Here is a 23,098-nt window from a genome sequence, read left to right on the forward strand (position 1 = left end):
ATTCTTTCATTTTCCTGAGGTTTTTATCTAAAATTGAGCAGGAATTTTAAAAATATTTAATCAATTTATGTTTGTAATGTTTTGTGGTGTTTGTAGCACAACAATAAACTTCAGCAACCTCTGACCTAGTAGGGAGCTAATACAAAGGAATCTTGACCTTTGATTCACCCAGTTTCTCCCTAAGTACTCAGGAATATGAAGAGCCTATTAACACTCACTTGCATATCCCTGATAGTGGCCAGCATCCATTGGCAGGGACTAAAAGACATAAAACATTCATGAAATGCAAAAAAGAATCATCCTTTATGAACCCCAATCTAACAATATCTTTGGCATCTTGAACTCTTTATTAGGGATTGAAGGCCAGGAGGACATGTACCTATGCTACTGAGATATGCCTTTGTGCAGCCAGTCATTTGCTAATCGTGAGTTATATCCTCACCAACTACAAAAGAACTTATACACTATGACTCCTTTTGTTTCTACTTACCTTTGTAACAACCATTCATTGGTTATGGTGTGTGAAAATCAGCAACGAAGCTCTCTGAATCATTTTATTTTTTATCTGTTCGTTGAGTGACTACTATAATTTAGTAAAAGAAATTAATTTGATGCCTAGAACACTTTTGGTACTGTAGCATGGGTTGTTTCGTGTCTTTTTTTCCAACAACTATTTTTTATAAGATGCAATAGAGTGTAAGGTATAGTCAATTTTTCTTATGTAAACAAGATTTGGATACAAGTGGTGGCCTAAATAACACTTAAAATAATGTTTAACCCTCCAAGTGTCAGATTATATTCCAAAAATGATCAAAACAACATTTCCAGTTCTCTATGTTCTTTTTAGAACGTTGACACTCTACTACTAAATAGTAGACGATACGTACCTTCCTATTGTGCTATGGCAGTGGAGATAAAATATGATTGTTGAGGCTAAAAGACAATGTAACTTTTCCTGGTTCTCTCTCAGAATGCTCAGTTTTGGAACCAAATCATCACGCCGTGAGGAAGCCAAGCAGCTACATGGAGATGTTCTTGCTGACAACCCTTTTGGGAGGCACCAGCCAAGAGGCAATGCCAAACCATCAGACATGTGGGTGAGTGAGCGTTCAAATAACTCTGTACCCCTGCTGTCCTTTGGACAACTCCAGGTGATACATGGAATAGTGAAGGTCCTTTTCCCCACCAATGTCTGCCAAAGTTACAGATCCATGAGTTAATAAAAGATTATTATTGGTTTACAGCCATACATCTTATGGTGATTTGTTATAAAGGGGTAAGTAGTATGTTTACAGAGTAACATTTTGATAGTCTGTGCCTTTCACACTCTTCTATTTATCACCAGGAGTGTTAGATAACACATACTTTACTAAAGTCAATTGCATGACTATTCCAATTTTTTTGTTGTTGTTTTGCTTCATTCTGTAGTTTTCTCTCTTTTTACCACCCCTATAGACAAAAAGTGACCAAAATCACAGTATGTCTTTAAGCAAATAGTGTCAGGGTTATTATTTTTCTGAATGCTAAAAAATAATTCTTAAAAATGAGGATGAATATAATGGTCAATAGATTTCTCTATTAGGCACATAATGCTTTTAAGTATTAGTTTACTTTGAAAAGAAACTTTGAAGAAAATTTGGGACTGGTGGTGTAGGGATATTTAATAACTTATGTTTACATTCCTTGGGAGATAGCAAACCATGGCTCAAAGCAATGGCCATGTAACGTGATATTGCTCTTTACATTTTTGTCGGTTACGATCTATTTTTACTTCATTTCTTTATCCCAACATTGAGATCTACTCAATGCATTTGGATCTACTCTAGATAAAAAATATAATCCAGCATTCAGGATAACTCCCAGTTTTAATGTCTCTCTATATTAATTTCTCTTGGGAGTCTCAGTCTATTTGCAAATATGGCTTGTGACAACCACTATAAATGTTCCAGAAATTTCAAGGTTATCACAGAGATTTACTCCTTTCCATTTTATACAATTTAACCCTTATCATCTAGTGGTATAGCACTTGGCAAACTTTATCTGTAAAGGGTCAGATAGGGTCAATATTTTCAGCTTTCTAGGCCATATATCTCTATTGCAATGACTCAAACTCTACTATTAAAACACAAAAGCAGCCATAGACAATGCAAAAACTGATGGGTCTGGCTGTGCTCCAGAAAAATATTATTAACAAAAACAGGTGGCAGACTGGATTTGGTCCATGGTCAGTAGTTTGCCAAGCCTTCTACTAGAGTGGAGATACTATAGCGATGTTTTCACATAATATTTGGCATCTCCACAAAGCCTATTTTTATTTATTATCTAAACATTCTTCCTACAAAATGGTTAAAAATAAATATGTTAATGAACATATTTTAAAGTATTTTAACAAAATAGTAATTACATATTTTAAAGTTTAGCAAGTAACACACACTGGCTTTTAACTTCTAACAAAACATTTAAAAACCTTGGAACTTAAGAAATAGTTTGATGATGATGATAATTTGAAGATTATCCCATGAGTAATCTAATTAAAGTCACTTAAACTAAACGCCTGGATTAGTTAGAGAAAACAGTAACTTCTCTTGGAAGGCACAAAAAAATGTTTCTTTGACTTTTATTGTAAATAGAAAAATGGTTATGGAATTAAAGGCATAGGGAAACATACCCTTACTTTCTAGTCCATAAGTAATTAGTAAGATAAAGTTCAAAATAAAGTTAATGATTTTCAAAATGCATTTTGTTACTCCAAATAAAAGAGGTTATTTCTTGTTTTAAAATATAGTTCAAATTCATAATTAAGTAATAACTATAATATGTTTTTAATTAATCTAGTTAAAAAACATTCATGGCTCACTTTTTAAGAAGCCATACATAACATAAGGAACTAAATGAACCAAACATATTTCCTTTATGAAGTTTATATTCTACTAAGGGATACACATCATAATAAAGATAAATCTATGACATAAGGGATGATTACAAGACATAAATAAAACAGGATAAGCATGTAAGGATTAAAAGAATGGAGGAAAAAATTTTAGATATTCTAAGAATCCTGAATGAGAAAGTTTCATTTGACAAATGACTGGAAAGAATTATTACCTGGTTGTGCTTCTATGAGAGGAAGGATTTACAGGCAGAAGGTATAACCATTGTAAGTTCACTAACATAGGAGTTTACCTAACGTGTTTGTGAGACACATCAGAGGCTTGCTGCGACCAGAGTGGAGAGAAAGATAAAGATGTAGCCAAGTATTGGGATGCCTGGATGTCTCAGTCAGTTGAGTGTCTGCCTTTGGCTCAGGTCATGATCTCACAGTTTGTGAGTTCAAGCCCAGTGTTGGGCTCTGTGCTGACAGCTCAGAGCCTGGAGCCTGCTTCCAATTCTGTGTCTCCCTCTCTCTCTGCCCCTCCCCCACTCATGCTCTGTCTCTCTTAAAAATAAAAATAACCGTTAAAAAAAATCTTTAAGATGTAGCAAGGTATAAGTTGCTAAGGGTAAAGGGGGATCAGATGCTATAAGAAATGTTAGCAGGCCTTTCAAAAGACTTTGGTATTTACTTTGAATTTAGAAAGTATTGGAGAGTTTTGGGCTGAAACTCAATGAACTGAGTTACTTTTAAAAGATTCTTCTGGCAAAGCTGGATAGAGGATTGGTGAAAAGCTGTGGGTGTTTAAATACAATCTCAGCAAGTTGAATGGTAGGGAATGATCAGATGCATGATAACACACAACAAAAAACAGTGCTATTAGTAGGATTAACTTGGGGCAACTGGGTGGCTCAGCCAGTTAAGCGACCAACACTTGATTTTGACGCAGGTCATGATCTTAATGGTCATGAGATCAGGTTCCATGCTGGACATGGAACCTGCTTAAGATTCTCTGTCTCCCTCTGCCCCTACCTCCCTCACTTACTTGCTCATGCTCTCTCTCAAAAATAAAATAAATAAATAAATAAAATAACTGATAAAAGCTGCTGAAAGCAGTGAGCACAGGATTTGCTCTTGAAACCCCTTTCACTGTGGCTGTTCCCAGTTTTCCCAGAGAATATCATTGTAAGTGAAATAAGCTAGTCACAAAGGACAAATACTGTATGATTCCACTTATATGAGGTATCTAAAAGTAGTTAAACTCACAGAAGCAGAGAATGGAATGGTGGTTTCCAGGAGCTAGGATAAGGTGGGAATGGTGGAGTCAATGGTCAAAGGGTACCAAATTTGAGTTACGCAAGGTATCTAAGTTCTGGAGATCTACTACACAGCAAACTGCCTGGGGCTAACAACACTGTATTGTACATTTAAAATTTGCTAAGGGAGTAGATCTTATGTTAAATGTTCTTATCACATACACACAGAAATAATAAAAAGTGGGTAGGAGGAAACTTTGGGAGGTGATAGATATCTCAATGGCCTTGATTGTAGTGATGGCTTCGTGGGTATATATTTTCCCTAAACTCATACAGTTGACTTTTTTCACATGCCAATTACCTCAGTAAAGTGGTTTAAAAAAAAAAGACATTAATAGAAAATGTGATGAATCCAAATAAGCTCTGTATCTTAGTTATTGGTACTGTATTAAGAATGGTTTCTTAAATTTGATAAATGTTTTTTGGTTATGCAAAATGTTAAAGCAAAATTCTATAAAATGTTAGTGGGAACTCTCTATACTAGTTTTGTAATTTCATAAGTCTAACATTATGCCATTTTTAATGACTGTTAAAAGATAAACTGCATTGCAGATGCACCTTTTAGAAAGAGATGGGTCTGGTGATTAAAATAATTTTTCATGTTCATTTTTTCATGATTCCCATACCACAAAACTATACATTATCCAAACATAAATTTGCATTGACAATACTAACTCTGATAGTGTATAGTCAATGGGCACACAAAGTAATACCTAGTTTTAAGATATTCTCCATGGTTTAAAGTTAAGCTAGTAAAATACCAAAAGATATAAAAGTTTTACAACTCTTACTTTTATTAGCATCTGAACTTAAACTTTGCCAAGGGGAGGCACTATATTACTTGATGTTTGGAGAATAATTCTTAGCAAAATAATATTTTAAAATCCTATTTGACTCTATTTTATAAAGAGGAATGTGAACATAGCTCAAATATAAATATTATCAATGCATACTAAAAAGGCAATTACTATGTAGGTACTAGTAATGGGATAAATTAACAGATATATAATATAATTAGTATTGAAAGTATTCACTTGTTTGGGCTATATCTCTTACTTGTTATTATTTTTAATTCTCCATACAAGACAAAAATCATCCTTAAAGTCGAATTCCACACTTTATTTTCAAGTGGTATGAGTCTTCAGATAATAATATGGATGATGAGACTTCAGGATTTTTCCATTTTAGAAACATCACAGATATTACCAGGGGGAAAATCCCCAGCTTGTGCAAATGTATTCAATCTATCAACCATTACCCATAAAAACTGTGTCAAGTCATTACTCAGTCTCAGTGATTTCAATTATCTTCAGGTGCTGAATGCAGAATTAATTCTCTATGTCATCTACCTTTCTTGTCACTTTTGTTGTTATTTCTGTTCAGCATCAGGGTTTAAACCATGCATTCTCTTCAACATTCAGTTTTCTTGCAAATCTTTCTACCCTACATTTTATATTTTCAAAGGGTCTGCAAGCATTTTTGGCATGGTTTGAATAAAATGGAATATACACACTAAATATATCTACTTTCAGTATTTCCATACAGGTAGAAGAACCACTGAATGCATTTAGCTTATACAAACAAGAAATATGTAATTGAACATAAATATTTTCAAAGACTCACAGAAGTTTTGTGGATGGAACCTATACATTGCTATTTTTTAACAGCTCCCTAGGAGATTCTTATGTGCAGCTAGGATTAGATCCAGTGGTATTACATATATGCTTTGACATGTGTCGTCAGTTCTTAAGCTTTTGGGTCTCAAAAGTTCTTTGAATTCTTAAAAATTATTGAGAACCCCAAAGTGTTTTTATTAAGATAGGTTATATAGGTGAGCACTTGTTGTATTAGAAATTAAAACTGAGAAAACTTAAAGCTATTTGTTCAGTTTATAATTGCAGTAATAAACCCATTGTATGCTAACAAAATAGCATTTTAAGAAAAATAACCATAATCTACAATCCAATAAAAATAATGAGAAAAGTAGGCACATTTTATTCCTTTCCCCCAATCTCCTTAATGACTGACAATTAGAAGACAGCTGGATTCTTAAATCTGCTTCCATATTCATCCATTGGAATATTGATGTCATGTAGCCTTTAGTAAACACCACTATACACTCTTTAGAAAATGAGAAAGAAATGGCAAATATTATCTTATTTTTAGGGAGATAATTTTGATCCTACATATTGTTGATAGTTAAGTGTATAAAGTGTTGCCAGAACATGTCAAATAGTGTTTGAATAAATATGCTCATAGTATTATTCTGATAAGCCACCAGCATGGTACTTGAAAAGTAGTTATAGTACAACATTTGTTTAAAATATATTTATTGTATAAAGAGAGGTAACTCTGTTCTTTACTATATTATATATGTATAATTCCCAGTAAATTTTAGCTTAAAAATAATTTTAATTCACATTTAAAAGAAGATGTAAAAATTTTAAAAATAATTTAAAAACATGTATTATGTATCTATGATGAGTCAGACACTGTACTAGTAACTAAAAAGTCAATCGGCCCCAAAGGAAGACTCCCATGCCCATGATTGCTGGGCATGGGTCAGCAATGGATTGCTTGGATTGCTGAGATGGGTCTTAAAGAATTAATAAGATTTAATGAGGGAAAGAAAAATAGAAAGGCCTCCAAGAAGAAAAAGGAAAATTAAGTCTTGGTTATAAAGGAAAAAATATATATGTGTGGAAATAATTACTTTAACATTCCTGATGTGGCAGGAAGTAGACAAGAAGACATAGTGGAAAATGTTTAATGCAGTGAACATAATAGAACATGAGAGAAAGGAGTGAACAGAAGCGGTATAAATACTTACACCTTAAAGAAAAGCAGGGTCAGCAGGGTTTGTGATCAATTCAATAGGGGAACATTCTACAAAGACTGACCTCAGACACTGTCAGTCAGGATGCTGTATTCGTTTCCTACTGCTGCCACAACAAATGGTCACACACTTAGTGTCTTGAAACAACACGAGTTTATTATCTTACCATCCTGGGTTTCAGATATCTAAAAGGCATCAGCAGGGCTGCATTTGTTTTCTGGAAGTTCTAGGGAAGAAGACATTTCTTTGCCTTTTCCAGCTTTTAGAGCCTGCCTGAACTTCTTGACTTATAGCCCCTTCTCTGTTTTCAAAGCTCATCACTTCAGCCTTTGCTTTCATGGTTATATATCTACTCTGATCTTCCTGCCTTCTTCTTATAATCCGGGATAACATTCCCATCATAAGGCCTTTGAATTAATTACCTCTGCAAAGTCCATGTTGTCAAGTAAAGTAACATATTCACAGGTTTGGGGCATTAGAACATGGGCATTTTGGGGTGGAACATTGTTCTGCTGTCATTCAAAGCAAAAGTGTTAAATGTATTCTTAGAAATTCAAAATATAATCATTGTGCACCTATTATTAGTAAAATAACCAAGCTTGATCAATGTCTCTGACATTTTTAAATCTAAATCTAATATTATTCCAAAATAAAAGTTGTATATAAATAAAATAAATAAATAAAATTAATGAATATAAATAAGTAAATAAATAAGTAAATAAATAACCAGTAGTTTCAATGAGGAATGGTATCTTTCCCATCCAAAACTGCATGTATATAGTGACACTATTTGATTATATCAAGTTAAAATTAATTAGAAGTATCAATTAATTGCCCTGCATTTTACCACATTGCATTTTGATGTGAGACTAATATATACATATGCATTTTCAGTTTTATTTGAAGCTTATCAAATTGTATTAAATGCAATAATAAATAAAATGCAACTTTACATACATCAGAGAGTGATATTAGAACCAAGAGCATAAACAGTCCACAAGTTGGATATTCCAAAATTATTTCAGTGACAAATGTATGTTATCAGTGATTGAAACATTTTGTTTTATTAGTATCCTTGCTGTTGAATGTGATTCAGTTCGAATTACAATTAGTCAGTGGGGAATTTGATGCTCAATTGAATATAATGAAATGCTTTTCTGTTGGTTTTTGTTTTATGACCACCCAGTGGGCAAATAAAAATAAAAATAAAGTATCTTTTCCTGTATACATATGCATAAATAGCATGTTCAAAATGTTAGTAAAAAAATAAAACTATATACTATTTGAGATCAGCAAATCAAATTTGATTTTAATGACTTTTAACAACTAATTTTATATTTGTTTGTAAAAGTATGTTTCCATGATTTGAAGTTTGATACATGTCTTTGAGCATTTTATGATATAACTGTTTCTTTGAAATTACTTTTTCAACTACTAATGTTGAACACAAATCTATTCAAGATAATAGATGAGATCCTTAATGTTTAATCCAAAGAAATATGTAAGGTTATTATGTGTTGAAAATTAAGAAAATTTTGGGTTGCCGGGCAGGCTTCATCAGTGGAGTATGCAATCCTGATCTTGGGGTAATGACTTCCAGCCCTACATTGGGCATAGAGATTACTTGAAAAAACGGAATAGAATTAAGAATATTTAAGCAATACAGTTGTCAAATATTTACGTTAAATAGTTAACGTAATGCACAGGAAGTCGAAATGACATCATCTCAATGTATTAAGAATCAACATCATTTCCAGTATAAAATATGTTTTTAAAGGTCTTCTCTACCAGTGTTATATGAGGATCTTGCCCATTCATCAAAAATAAAAGATAATTTAAAACAGGGCAAAACTTACAATTTAAAAATTTAGAAGAAACTGATTAGAGAAAAACTTGAAATATAGACAAATAAAGTGTTTTAATTAAAAGATAAATCCATGAATAAAATATCTCCGAAGCAGGTAAAATATCATGTGGAGTAATGAACATAAGCTCCTGGTGACATCTGCAAATCCCTCCCTAAATAGGTATTATCCTTTATGGCAATGAAGGGAAGTATTTCCTTACCACAAAGAAGAGTGTATTCCTGATGGGACATAGACAAGAGTGTATAGAGTGACAAAACACAAATGGAAAAGGCATGCAGAGGTTCATATTGCTTCTTCTCAAATAGTTGCCTGCTAATTCATTCATTCATTCATTCAATAGTGATCATTGACTTCCAGCCAGCCATGGAATGGCTTCCAGCCATTGACTTCCATTTGGACAGAGGTAGTTGTCAGGCTTCTGCAACTTATATAATGAGTACATATTAAATAAATAGTAACAGAAGTATTCACTTTTTGATGAACTATAAATAAGTGCTCTGTCTGAAACTAATATGACACTGTATGTTAACTAACTGTAATTTAAATAAAAACTGGAAAAATAAATAAATAAATAAATAAATAAATAAATAAATAAATAAAAGATAATAACGTGCTCTAGAAGAAAAATATCTATTTTATTTATTTATTTATATTTTTATTTTTTAAGAGAGAGATAGTACGAGCTGGGGAAGGCCAGAGAGAGAGGGGAGGGGCGGAGGGAGAGGGGGAGAGAGAGTCTCAAACAGGGTCCAAGCTCAGCATAGAGCCCCGCATGAGGCTCCATCCCGTGACCCTGGGATCATGACCTGAGCTGAAATCAAGAGTCCATGCTTCACCTAGGGAGCCACCCAGGTGTGCAGAAAAATATCCATTTTAAATAATGTTGGTAAGAGGTCATAATACAGAGATGTTGTATGCAGAGCTAATGTGTGATGGTGATGCTATGTCTGGTGTCCTGCTTTGGTAGATAGCACATTAAGAATTTAGAAATCAGAATCTTTGTTCCTTTTGTCTCACAGTATATCCTTCTGCATGTATGGATTATTTTATTTCCTTGTGCTTTACTTCTGTTGTTTATAAAATGATATTCTTGATGATCTCATGTTTAGATATTTAAACAAATACATTTTTTTGCACAGAGTAAAACTTTGCTATTTTTTTATTATCTAACAAGTTAGATTAATGCTATATAGTAATATATTTAAAATATCTGATTATAGATTAAGTATGACTGACCATATGTAAATGAAAGGCCACTTAATGTTACCATGAAATCCAAGTACTTCAGGAAATCCAAAAACAAATCCATTAAAAGTACATGATTGTCTTTTCAACAAGGAAAGGTACTACCAGAAATATTGAACTCTGAGAAGAAAAATTCAGCAATGATTACTTATATTGATTTATAGTATAAAGTACAAAAATTAGTAATCATTTTATTGTTAACTATTTTGATTTATTTGGGTCTATGTGAATAATACTGTTAATTGCCATTTTTGAAAGGTTTATTCATTCTTGAGAGACAGAGAGAGACAGAGCGTGAGTGGGGGAGGGGCCAAGCAGGCTCCAGGCTCTGAGCTGACAGCACAGAGCCCGACATGGGGCTCAAACTGACTGACCACCAGATCGTGACCTGAGCCAAGGTCTGACGCTTCACTGACTGAGCCACCCAGGCGCCCCTGTTAATTGCCATTTTTAAATGTGGGTTTGATAAAGTTACATTTACTTATAAAAATGTGTCACACGATTATTTAATATACTTTCAGTGTCCAGAGGCATGGATATTTAAGTCTCTCATCTATGCTGTTATAAAACAAAATAGAAACTAAGTTTTGGTTCCTAGCTACTAATTTTGGTCCTGTTTGCCATTTGCCAACCCTGACTCTCATTTCCAGTACTCCTATTTATTCATTAATATCACCAACAGGTGAGGGCCACTTCCTTTTATCCACCTCTTTCTCAGAGGGCTCTAAAATTGATTTGAACTCAAAAATACTTTTGAAGATAATTGCTTGAATTAATTATTATAATACCCAGCAACCTGGAGACTACTGTAGTTTAGAAGATAAATCCATAGCTACCCTTTAGAGAGAGCAAATTTCCAGATAAGAACCAAGTACCCAGCCCTGATAATCCAATATGTGTTTTTAGACATCCACATGAATGTAAGAACAATCTGTGATTCTTACTTTCATTGATATATAAAGAAAGTTATTATTTTCATCTTTTGATGAGATTCAGGGAATCAGCTTTTGATTAGTGATACATGTATTATATTTACCTTGAAAATAAAGCTTGTCTGCTTATTAGAAATGCAGTGTGTTACTTTTTAAATTTTTTTTTTGAAAGAAAGAGAGACCATGTGTGGGAGGAGCAGACAGATGGAGGGAGAGAATCCCAAGCAGGCTCTGTGCTGTCAGTGCAGAGCCCAACTCAGGACTCAATCTCATGAACCGTGAGATCATGATCTGAGCTGAAACCTGGAGTCCGTCACTTACCGAATGAGACACCCAGGTACCCCTTTACTTATTAAATCCTGTGTAAAACTGGCAGGAAGTTATTTCAGTTGCAAAGTTAAGTGCACAAGAAATATGTCATTATTTTTCTATAACTACACATACCTACTTTTTATTCTGATTCCAACAGGAAAAATAAAATACATAATTTGTCCTGAGGTTCACATTTATGTTTCATAAACATGTGTAGCAATCCTTATGTGGCAAATCATGAATATGGATTAGAAATAAATGTTCCTCAGTCAATTGTCAATTATGTTTTATGAAGTTTTATCCAGCATCTTACCCTAAACATGTTCATTTAAACTTTTTTTAAATGTAAAATTATACATTGCATGAAAGCCAAAAAGATTTGGTTCAATCAAATTGTGTGTCTATTGGGGAAGCCAATACCTACAGAAGATCTCCTTTCCGTGGGATACATTAGTATTCTAATACTCATAGATTTTCAATGTCTGATGGAAAAACAGGTAGTTTGCTTTCAATGTAAGGCTTTTCCATTTTTTTGGTTCTCTTTTACATATAGAAAAGTTTATGATGCTCAATTTTTCCCTATGAACTCATATATAGTTTGCATATATAGAGTCCTTAAGAGAAATTGAGCATAGTATCACAGGGGTATGCATACATCTAAACTCATCAAGTTGTATACATTAAATATATGTGGTCTTTTGTATCACAATTATACCTTAATAAAGCTGTTTTCTAAAAAAGAGTAATTGAGCATAAATGATTCATTGCTCTTCTCACTGAATAAGAAAAATATTGATGGTGGTGTTATGTTTATATTTATAATTAATATTCATTAATTATAATGCAGGATTAATGCCATTAATAACAGTAGACATTAAATGTGTATAATGTTAAAATAGACACAATGAAGTTACTTTATTTCCTGTGCTATCATTTAGTTTTACATAATCATTTGGTTTTAGCTTATTTGCTCAAAAATCATGTTTTTGTGTTAGACATACTATAATTTTTTTTTAATTTTATAAATTAAAGAATATTAAAATTTAACTAATGTGTTCATGCTGCTTTATTTTTTAAAAATAAAAGCATGCAATTATTTTAAAAATCCACCTTTTAAAAATATTTGGCTATTCCATTATCACCATCTGCTCTTTTTTTTTAGTCTACAAAATCTGAAATCCAGTATTTTTATGAATTATGCTTGGGAACTCTTAGTTGAACCACTGATTCAAAATATTCTTGTATGCATACCACAGGTGAGTCTAAAATCACTAAGTAAAAACCATTCTTCTAGTAAAGAAAGATTGAAAATGAAAGATGGTTGTATTTTTTTATTTTAATCAAGGTGAGTGTTCATTTCCAGGCACTCAGATTTACTTTTTCTAATTTCAGAAAAAAATGTTTATGACAAGTTCAGTCCCTGAGGCACTAATGTCAGCTTTCTAATAAAATAAGAATAAGAATATGCAAGGCCAATGAAAGTGTCTGGCATATTTAAAAGATATATTTAATATACAGGACACTCAGTCATTCAACAGAAGCACATGTCCTTTTTATATACTTCTTTTGAAAAACACAAAATAAAGGTGACCTAAGAATTCTCTCGCAGTTTGCTTTAAAAGGTTTAACTGATTGATGGTAACTGACAGCAAAAAGACAAAAAGAGGTTAGAAAAGATTACTCTGTAAAAGTAAATACGCACCAAGATCAATGTCTGTTGTGAATTAGCCATGTTAGGTTTCATAACATTGTTCTCATATAATAAATGTATGTATTAATATTCCAAATTATTTTAAACAAGTTCTAATTCTACTGTATTATTTTTCTCCCTGATACTTTAATAAATTCATAACTATTCCCACCATGATACATCTGTATGTATCATTTTGTGTAGTTTATTTTTCCATGTGAATACATATATTTTAATTTTTTTTAAGTTTTATTTATTTTGAGAGAGAGAGTATAAGCAGGGGAGGGAGAAAGAGACTCTCAAGCAGGCTCCACACTGTCAGCACCGAGCCCAAGGCAAACTCACAAATGTGAGATCATGACCTGAGCTAAAATCAGTAGTTGGACGCTTAACCAACTGAGCCACCCAGGCATCCCTTTTAATTTTTATACATACTGGAATTTATATATGACTGCCATTTCTATACAACCTTTAACTTACTTGAAGAAGCACAGAAGCTTTTTTCATATATTAGAGAATGAAAATTGCTTTCAATATATATTAAAACACCACTGTGCATGTAAGTGGTTTTTACCATGTTTTTCCTTACTGGTTGGCTCATAAAATCTTCCATTTTAACAAGAACTTTTTACGTAAGAAGAGTCTCTTTAACAATGGAATATAGTATTTCTTCTATCTAATACAGAAACAACCTTTGGAATAGTTTCCATTCCCTTTACAGGAGGATTTGTTGCATTCTCAGTAGAAGAATCTTAGTTCTTCTTTATTTAACTCCCACCTGATTTGCTCAAAGTTTATATCCATCTGTGTTAGTTTGTATTCCTCTTTGCCACAACCTTGCTGGACTAATTGTTTTTCAGACTGTAGATTAATTGTGTACATTAGGTTTCCAAAGTTTATTCCCTTTCTGCAGTTGAGCAGGAAATTTTCCTATGATACATAATGCCTGATAATCTGGCATCATTACCCCCTTTGTCTTTGTTGTTATAAATAGCAAACATAGTCTCTGTTTTGAAAATGCCACATATTCTGGATGAAGGCAAGACATTGTAGAGAAAGTCCTGGACAGAGAGACTGTGAAGCAGCAATTAAGGAGAATATTTCTTTTTTTTTTTTTAATTTTTTTTAACGTTTATTTATTTTTGAGACAGAGAGAGACAGAGCATGAATGGGGCAGGGTCAGAGAGAGGGAGACACAGAATCTGAAACAGGCTCCAGGCTCTGAGCTGTCAGCAAAGAGCCTGACGCGGGGCTTGAACTCACGGACCATGAGATCATGACCTGAGCCGAAGTCGGCCGCTTAACCAACTGAGCCACCCAGGCGCCCCAAGGAGAATATTTCTAAGCACAAACATCATGGATACCTTTTTAGATTTGGAGAATTTTTTACTCCAACATAATTTTTTTACTGTAAACAATGTTGAGTTATTTAGTAAAGGTGAGGCATGGAGTCTTGGATCTTTTATTTTTCAACACAAAGTTCATTATTCTTAAAATAATTGGATAAGTAAATGATGCTATAACTTATACCACTGATATCTTGAGAATAAATTAATCAATATCTTGTTTTAAAAACAAGGTGAACACAAGATGTATTCAACTCCAGGCTAAAAGTATTTTCTGGCAAGGAGAATAAACTCAAGTAACTCAAACCCATGTGAGGTTTCAGAGAAATTGTAAGTCATTCTCCGTGTGTTTTTGTTGTTTGTTTGTTGTGGTTTTGTTTTGTTTGTTTTGCGTTCACCAGTTTTTTAAAGGATATGATAAAAGATATGAATCAACAGCCAGATGAAGAGATACACAGGACTAGGCATGGGAAGAAGGCACAGGCCCTCTCCACGTGCACCACTCCCCCCAGATCTCCACGTGTTTCCCAGCCTGGAAGCTCTGAACTATGTCCATTCTGTGTTTTCTTAGACATGGTATGATGAGTAGGGGAGGAGAGAAGAAGGAAGAGGGGAAACAGGGCATAAAAATAAATAGGACTGGAGAGCCAAGGCCCTGCTGTATTTACATTTTAATGTAAATCTCCTAGCCTTGCATCCCTACTCTCCTGATTTTCAAAGATAGAATTGGAATACGGGAGATACTAATCTTCTTGATGTAGCTGTCAAGACAATAATTCCAAAAGATTCATCTCAGCTGGGCCCATTTCTGGTAAAGCTATTTGTTGTACACAAATTGAAGTGAACAATTTTTCCAGTTATCTTTTACATTCACTCTGGGAACTCTTCTTTAGAAATAAACCTATATTGAAATAAAAATTTGCTAGATATAATCTTCTTTAGTGTGACATCAGAAAGGAAGTAGGTGCCAAGTAAAAACATCCAGGAGGTGGGATAACAGCAAATAGAATTCCCATGTTGCAATGGTAATAGTTTTCCTGGTATGAAAAGACTTTATTAAAAAATCTCTCTCAGAGGGTTGCAAGATCTCTCTTAGAGGGTTGCAAGACGCTTTAGACCATTAAAGTCTACAAAGTTAGCAGCTAAAAACTAGCTGTGCATTAGAGTTTGTACAATTTTTGTAATGTATTACTCTTTAGTGTTACATATAAATACAGATAGATATCTATTGGTATTTTCAAAGACTCATCAATCAAACATTCCTAACAATTTTTCTTTAATATGCAGAGCATATTACTATGTATATAGTTAAAGGCATTGAAAATGATATTCTTTTAATTATTTTTAAATTATTTTAATTATTTTTAAAGTTTGTATATATAAAAAGTTTGTATATATATAAAAGTCACGAATAATTGTGACATACAGCAGCTTATATATATTGATTTCTTAGGTGAGATCATTGTGGGAAAAATCTAAATTAATACAATAATTTTCATCTATTTTTTTTTAATTTTTAATCTAAGTCTATTTTAATATATCATGATCATATTCACTATATTGTATCTAAGTATGAATATTAATTATATTGACTGAGAAAGAGTTTTAATAAAGTAAAATTTTAAAAAATACAAGTAAGGGGCACCTGGGTGGCTCAGTCCGTTAAGCATCAGACTCTTGATTTCAGTTCAGGTCATGATCTCACAATTCATGGGTTTGAGCTCCAAGTTGGGCTCTATGCTAACAGTGTGGACCCTGCTTGGGATTCTCTCTCCCTTTCTCTGACCCTCCCCTTATTCTCTCTCTCTCTCTCTCTGTCTCCCTTTCTGTCTCTCTCTCAAAAGAAATAAATAAACTTAAAAAAAAACACCCAGATAATCGTGATTTTTAGAAAAGGAATAGAATAATTGATGAAAATACACACACACACACACACACACACACACACACACACAAAATCCTTTCTGGCTTCTGTGTTCCTATGTATTTTCCCAAGAATATTGACTTATTTAAACCTTTCACTTCTTTTTGTCTGGCTCAAAATGTCATTTGAGTGATGAAGCTAACAAAAGTTTAAGACGTACATTCCACAAAAAAGCATCCTATCAAACGAAGGTTGTCAGCAGACTATTTTCTATATGGGTGTGATTCAAGCAGTCATTAGAGCATTGCCCTAAATATATATGTTTAGGTTTTCTTCTCATTCTCCTCAAATTTCCTTAACATTATAGATTTCTTCAGTCTCTTTCTTTTTATATCACAATTATTACAAAGGAAATAAATCTAACATAATTTTCTTTCTTTTTAAAAATTATTTGTTTTAACATATATTGGATAAAGTTATGAGCTTGTATATTCTAGATACTATGATAGTTTATATGTATAGATAAGCTATGGTTCCTGTTTCCAAAGAAGACTAGGCTTAAAGAGAAGGTAACATTTCAGTTGGAAAAGTGGGAAAAGAATGAGTAGCCTATGAAACACCAACTTTTGCAAGAGATCAAAGATGCTGCAAATTACAAACACATTAGGTGGCTGAAACTGAACAGGGTAAGACAAGATGATAAACAGCATATAAAAATACCAAGACAGATCTGGGTAAACATTGGGCATCTTGCTAATTGGTGAGGCTTTATCCAAGGCTAGATTTTTGTGGATTTTCATGTTATTTGGTTTAGAAAACAAATTTTATGATTAAATAAATTTACGTAGTACTTCTCAAGATATTCAAGAGGAATAAGTTATGCAGTGTGTCCCATGCTTATTTGATTAGAGGACACTTACAAAGCATCAATTAAACAACTTTGTTTCATTGAACATGCTTCTGGGAGAAAATAATCAAAACATGGTTATAAAATATAGACCTTGGAGGACTTTGAACAATGAAAAGTATGTAGGTGAATTATATGTTGCTATTGTTTATCCACTTACCCTAGAATTGAATGTTTTCTTTTTTACCTCTAAATCTTCATATATTTTGATTGTTTTCATTATTAAATGCAAACAAATGATATATGTGGCATTTATAAGAAGTTTCAGTGGCTTAAAATAGGTAGTAATTTAGAGGTTTCTGTATTTTGCTGTATGAGATATTCCCCATTAAGAGAATTATTGTTGGAAATGATGTATCTGAGAATAAAACAAGGTAGAAGCACAAATAATACTTACAAATAATTTCCTGTTCCTGATTGAAATCCAGCATTTTATTTGTAACCATCAGCACTGTGTGATTTAAAGTAGCCTTGTGGGGCACCTGGGTGGCTCAGTGGGTTAGGCGTCTGACTTTGGCTCCGCTCATGGTCTCACAGTTCGTGGATTCCAGCCCCACGTTGGGCTCTGTGCTGACAGCTGGGAGCCTGGAGCCTGCTTTGGAGTCTGTGACTCTCTCTCTCTCTCTCTCTCTCTCTCTCTCTCTCTCTCTCTCTGCCCCTTCTCTCCTCTGCCTCTGTCTCTCAAAAAATGAACAATAAAAAAAAAAAATTAAAGTAGCCTTGTAAGTATGCTAGGCAAACATCTCTCCCTGACTTGTGCTCCCTGGGTTTTTCCTAGGTTACCATTTCTGTTCTAACTTTTTGTTTTATGGCCAAGTTGAGCAGTTCCATTTCAGAACCTAGTACACTTTTCAGATATTCCTGTGAATAATTTAATTTTAAAACAAATTTAGATTTTCAAAAATGCAAATTAAACCTAATTTGAAAACTGACTTACTCAAAATAAATTTGGACAGGTAGGGAGATTCTCATATCAGGGTCACTGGTTCAAACCTATGCCTATCATTATCTGTTATCAGATAGAAATTCATAAAAATATGCCATGTGCATGGTATCCTTACACTTTTATTTCCTCCTTTCTACCATTGCTTACCCCTGAAATATCTCGTGTACTTTTCATTCAGGCCAGTCATGTCTAAATGCATTATGTCTGCTAGACTTTTTTAGAAATTTCAATCATTTCTCTCATTTAAAAAAAAAAAAAACCTGCAGCATTCCATTTTAAAATTTTCATAGAGACACAAGGATTTTATGGGAAAATCAATTTATGAAAAAGGAATTACACATCTGTTTTAAGTTTACATTTATTTAAAATGAATTTGTACTTTTTGATCTTTTTCAGATCTGAGGATTTAAAATAAGAATGTTACTTCTCAGGTCGTTCCACTATGACAATTAACATGACAAGACCATGATATGTAATAAAAATTACAATAAAAATCATATACAACATATTCATTCTCTTTTTGGCCAAATTTCTTCTTCATGTATAATCATAAACATTTATTTGTCTTTGTTTTATGTATAATTTTACATTCATTTCCTCTTGATCATTAAGTACATCAACACACAAAAAAATGTCATTTGTATTTTTCTAGCATTGTCTCAGCACTTAGCAGGGACCCAGTGTGTGTTAATTTATCCATAAACATCACGTAATATTTACATCAAATTAGAGATACCTTAAAACATTGACACTTGACAGAAGAAAGAGCATGAAATCACTTTGAAGTCTTCTCAGACATCCAGCTGTCTGTCAAATCTTGGTCAAATGTAATTAATCTTGGAAATGGTCAGCTACTGCAAGACACAGTTTTCTATGTTTCTGGTATTTCAGTTATTTACTCATGAAATAAATCATAATAACAATTTAGAGTATATATTACTGATATTGGTAGACCATTTTTAAATATTGCTATCCTTTCCCGAAATAGGTATCAGAAAACTAAGACAGTTTGCTAGCCATAGATGCACGGCTCAAATGTCACTTAGTATTTATTGTGTTACTACTATGTGTGGCAAGAAGTGTCTGAAATTTAATGTGTTTGTTTGCCACACAATGCTATACAGAGTCATAATTTCTGATTTACATAAATTTGTCCTGCAGTTTTCTGTAAACTCTGCTTCGTGCTCACAAATATGTGTAAAATTAGAACTGGAAATTTCTTTAGAGGTGTGTAGATTGTATACAGACACATACAACAGAGATTTAACTGATCTGCAAGTACAGAGTAATTTTCCCTGGAAAACTGATGATTCAGAAAAAAATAAAGTATGATTATAACAGGATATGAAAAAGTCTCCTGGAAAGGGTACATGGCTCAGTAAGACATTTCAAATGTACTTGTATCAGTGATGAAAAGAGCAAAGGAGGGCATAGTGTAGAAGAGAGAGAACAGGAAGGAAAGGATCTGGGTCCAACCCAGAAAGCAATGGGAAGACCTGAATGTAAATAATGGATTGGGAGAGGGGAGGAAACACTCAGACATGCTACTTTAATAGATTACTTTGTCTTCAGGGAGAGAAATAGATTTTGAGGGTAAGAATGTGGGTTGAGGATAGAGTTTGGTCAAGTCATTTGGAGGGGACATCAATTTCCCGAGTTAGAGATAAACGTAGTTGAAATTGTGTTGTGTTGCAGTAAAATAAAGGGAATGGATACACTAACATCTATTTAGATGATAAAATAGTAAATAGCTTTTTGGACTTTTGGAGGGTGTATTTAGCTATTTTTAGAACTTGCTCAGCTTATCATTTACAGATTAAAAGAACTGCCTTTGAATCTCTCACCTCAGAGCACTGTGGATTGTTTTTAAAAATCTATTTCATATTAGTTGAGTAAAATAATATAATGGACCATTATGCAAAAATAATAATAAAAGTTGTAGATCTTTTTAAAAATTATTTTCTAAAAGACACTCTTAGCTTTCACAAAAAGTACTTCCCTCATTATTTCAAAATTTATGCATGAATTTCAGACTTAACAAAAACATAGTTCTAATATGACATTCTCTCCTTTAAATATTAGACTTATGCATTGTATATATTCATTTAAAATTTTTAAAATTATATTTATACGTTATAAATGAACATGTTAAGTGAAGTTGGGGTAGGTAAAAATTATGTGCTGTTATTTTTAAGGTTGCAAAGATATCTTACAAAAGACAGTTTTCCTTTAAATGTGTGTCAGTGTGTGTGTGTGTGTAAATGCATAATATGTATGAGTGTATATACACATGTATATACATATATACCTGCACATACACAAACACATACATATGTATTTAAATCCAATTTAAAATTCATACTTTGAATCTGTCATTGTGCTTGAACTTTGTCTATTGCTGATTTCATACTAAAGCAGTGAATCTTATGATGCTTTAAAAATTAATTAATAATCTAAGTAAGTTCATTATCATTTAAGATCTATTTTAGCTACACATTTTAATATTCTGTTTTTGTTGCAGAGCTATTTAGATACAGCCATTCATGGATAATAAGTCATTTATTCCTCATTAACTGTTAGGATGGATGTAGATATTCATTACAGCCAGACAACAGACTCATTTAACTGCATACAGTACATGATTATATACCACACAAATGACTAGAATGCAAATTCTGTTTCACATTAGCTTCATTTTTAACTTAAGTATTTGCCAATAACTCAGATATTCTCCTTTATAGCTGCTGTTTTCCTTTTAGCTTTTTTACCAGAAAACCTCTGAGTTTTTATTTCTAAAAGGAAAAAAAATAAAGGGAGAAAAGAGGAGAAAAAAACCCAAATGTTGTGGACAGAGTAAAGTGTATAATTTAGAAGGATAGTTTTCTCTCCTGTGCCTCACATGCTCTCTTAAAATTTGTCTATGAAACCATGTTTTCCTGGTTGGAAATTATGTCCTAGTCAGCTTAACTTGAAACCAGATGAGTTTTTAGCTTTCAAATGCAGAAGACCTTAGCAAATCATCATAGAGCTGGTCATAGTTGCAAACTATATTTGAGCCTGCAGTAAATTTACCACCCTTCTTCTACAAAAAAATGGAATACCACTTTACATTGCATGAAACTAAATTAAAAATTACAATTTATTTTATAAAATTAGCATTTTAAAAATCCTGAGTGTGGAAAATATGGATTTCTCATGATTTTTTTTTACTGTATAACAATAAATATGCATCCTCTAATAACCAATGGCAAATCACTGTGTTAATATAATATGCCTTGAATATAGGCAACATTAAGGTCACAAAACATGGACTTGGAAATATTTTACCCAGTGTGTAGGCTACACCCTTGCTAAGGGAGCACACTTTATAAATAGTTATGGTGGTATGTGTATGATTAAATTTTAACTTCTATCACATTAGATATTTAATACAACTAATGAGTGGTTTGCAAAGTCATCAAAGAGAGTAATGTTTAGGAAAACTTCAGAGTGAAAATGATACTCAAATATAGGTTGAGAGACATATAAAATGAACAAAAAGTAACAAGAAATTCTGGATAAACAATAGCCACAGTATGTGCCGAGTTAAGGATGCACCATAGTCTGGTAAACAAGTTAACCGGAAGAGGTAGCTATTTCTATTCTGATGGTAGTAATTTGCTTTATGGTAGCTTTGGATAGATTACAAAGAAATAAATGGAATTTCAAGATAGCTTCACCTAACATGATTCCTTTTTAATACAATGGGAAAAATATACTTTCAGGTCTAATTATTTTCCCAACTTTAACAAAGAACTGAGGGATTGTAAGGGACATTATATATGTTAAAAAAAATACCAAGCCGCATGTCAAATATGGTTCATCAACAGATAATCTCTATATACTTTATTAACAATTCATTCTATATTGAAACATTGTGAAAACATATTTTTAATGTATGCCACACTCAAACTGAATAGGCTGTAACTGAGGCACCTTATTTAAAAGTTCACTTATTTTACAGAATGATCTCATCAATGCACATTGCATATCACTATGTTGGCTGATAAAAGAAAGGAGAAATATGGAGCACATCATCTTTTTACTTCCCTAAGTTCCTAAAAGACAGCTAAATTACCCCATTCCCCTTCTTACTAATCCCAGAAACATTTCAGAGATTCTCTCAATGCATCTCCTGACAGCCATGAACTAATTGAGCACAGTACACACACGAACTGAAATCTTTCCACTGTGTCTGGTTTTACACATTTATCGAGACTGAAATGTAAAAGTAAATAATCCAAAAACACTTTTTGATTCCAAAATATGAATTGTGATTCTCCATTGTTCTTTATCTCCATGATTGCATTTTATGTGGTCTGCATACAATCTCCAGAGATCAATTTGAATTTTTATTTTCATTAAGTAAAATACACATATCAAAATGAAAGTCTAAATTGACTAATAGGTAAAAAACTAAAAGTCTTGCAGCCCTCATGTCCTTTGATAGGACCTGTCCCCCAGAGTAATCTACCTTTGCCTATTTCAGTTGTTTGAATGTTTTTCTTTTCTTCTAATATGGTACTACCCTTTTTCTTGAATCCTCAAATGTAAACAAAATCAGTTGAAATGTCCATCTAAAAAGTGAGCAATTCTCACATATTTTCTTCTAGTATTTTTTTTTTTCATTTTTCAACGAAATATTTGGTTCATTAGTTTTTATCCCTGTATGCAATGCGGGATATAGATATAACTTTATTTTATTTTTTTCCCAAATGGTTAGTCAGTTGTCACATTACACTTCAGTGAATCATCTGTCCTCTCTGCGTTGGATTTAGATACGCTAAATTTCCAAAATGGTTTAAATTTACTGGATTTAAACTGAGTTTTTCATTCTACTCCATTCACCTTTGTGTCTACATTCATAAATACCGTGCAACTCTAGTTTTTGATACTTAAAATTTACCTTAATCCAGCTGAATGCC

The sequence above is a fragment of the Panthera pardus genome, unplaced genomic scaffold (assembly GCF_024362965.1).
Source record: "Panthera pardus isolate Hobbes unplaced genomic scaffold, ASM2436296v1 HiC_scaffold_2, whole genome shotgun sequence".
Lineage (NCBI taxonomy): Eukaryota > Metazoa > Chordata > Mammalia > Carnivora > Felidae > Panthera > Panthera pardus.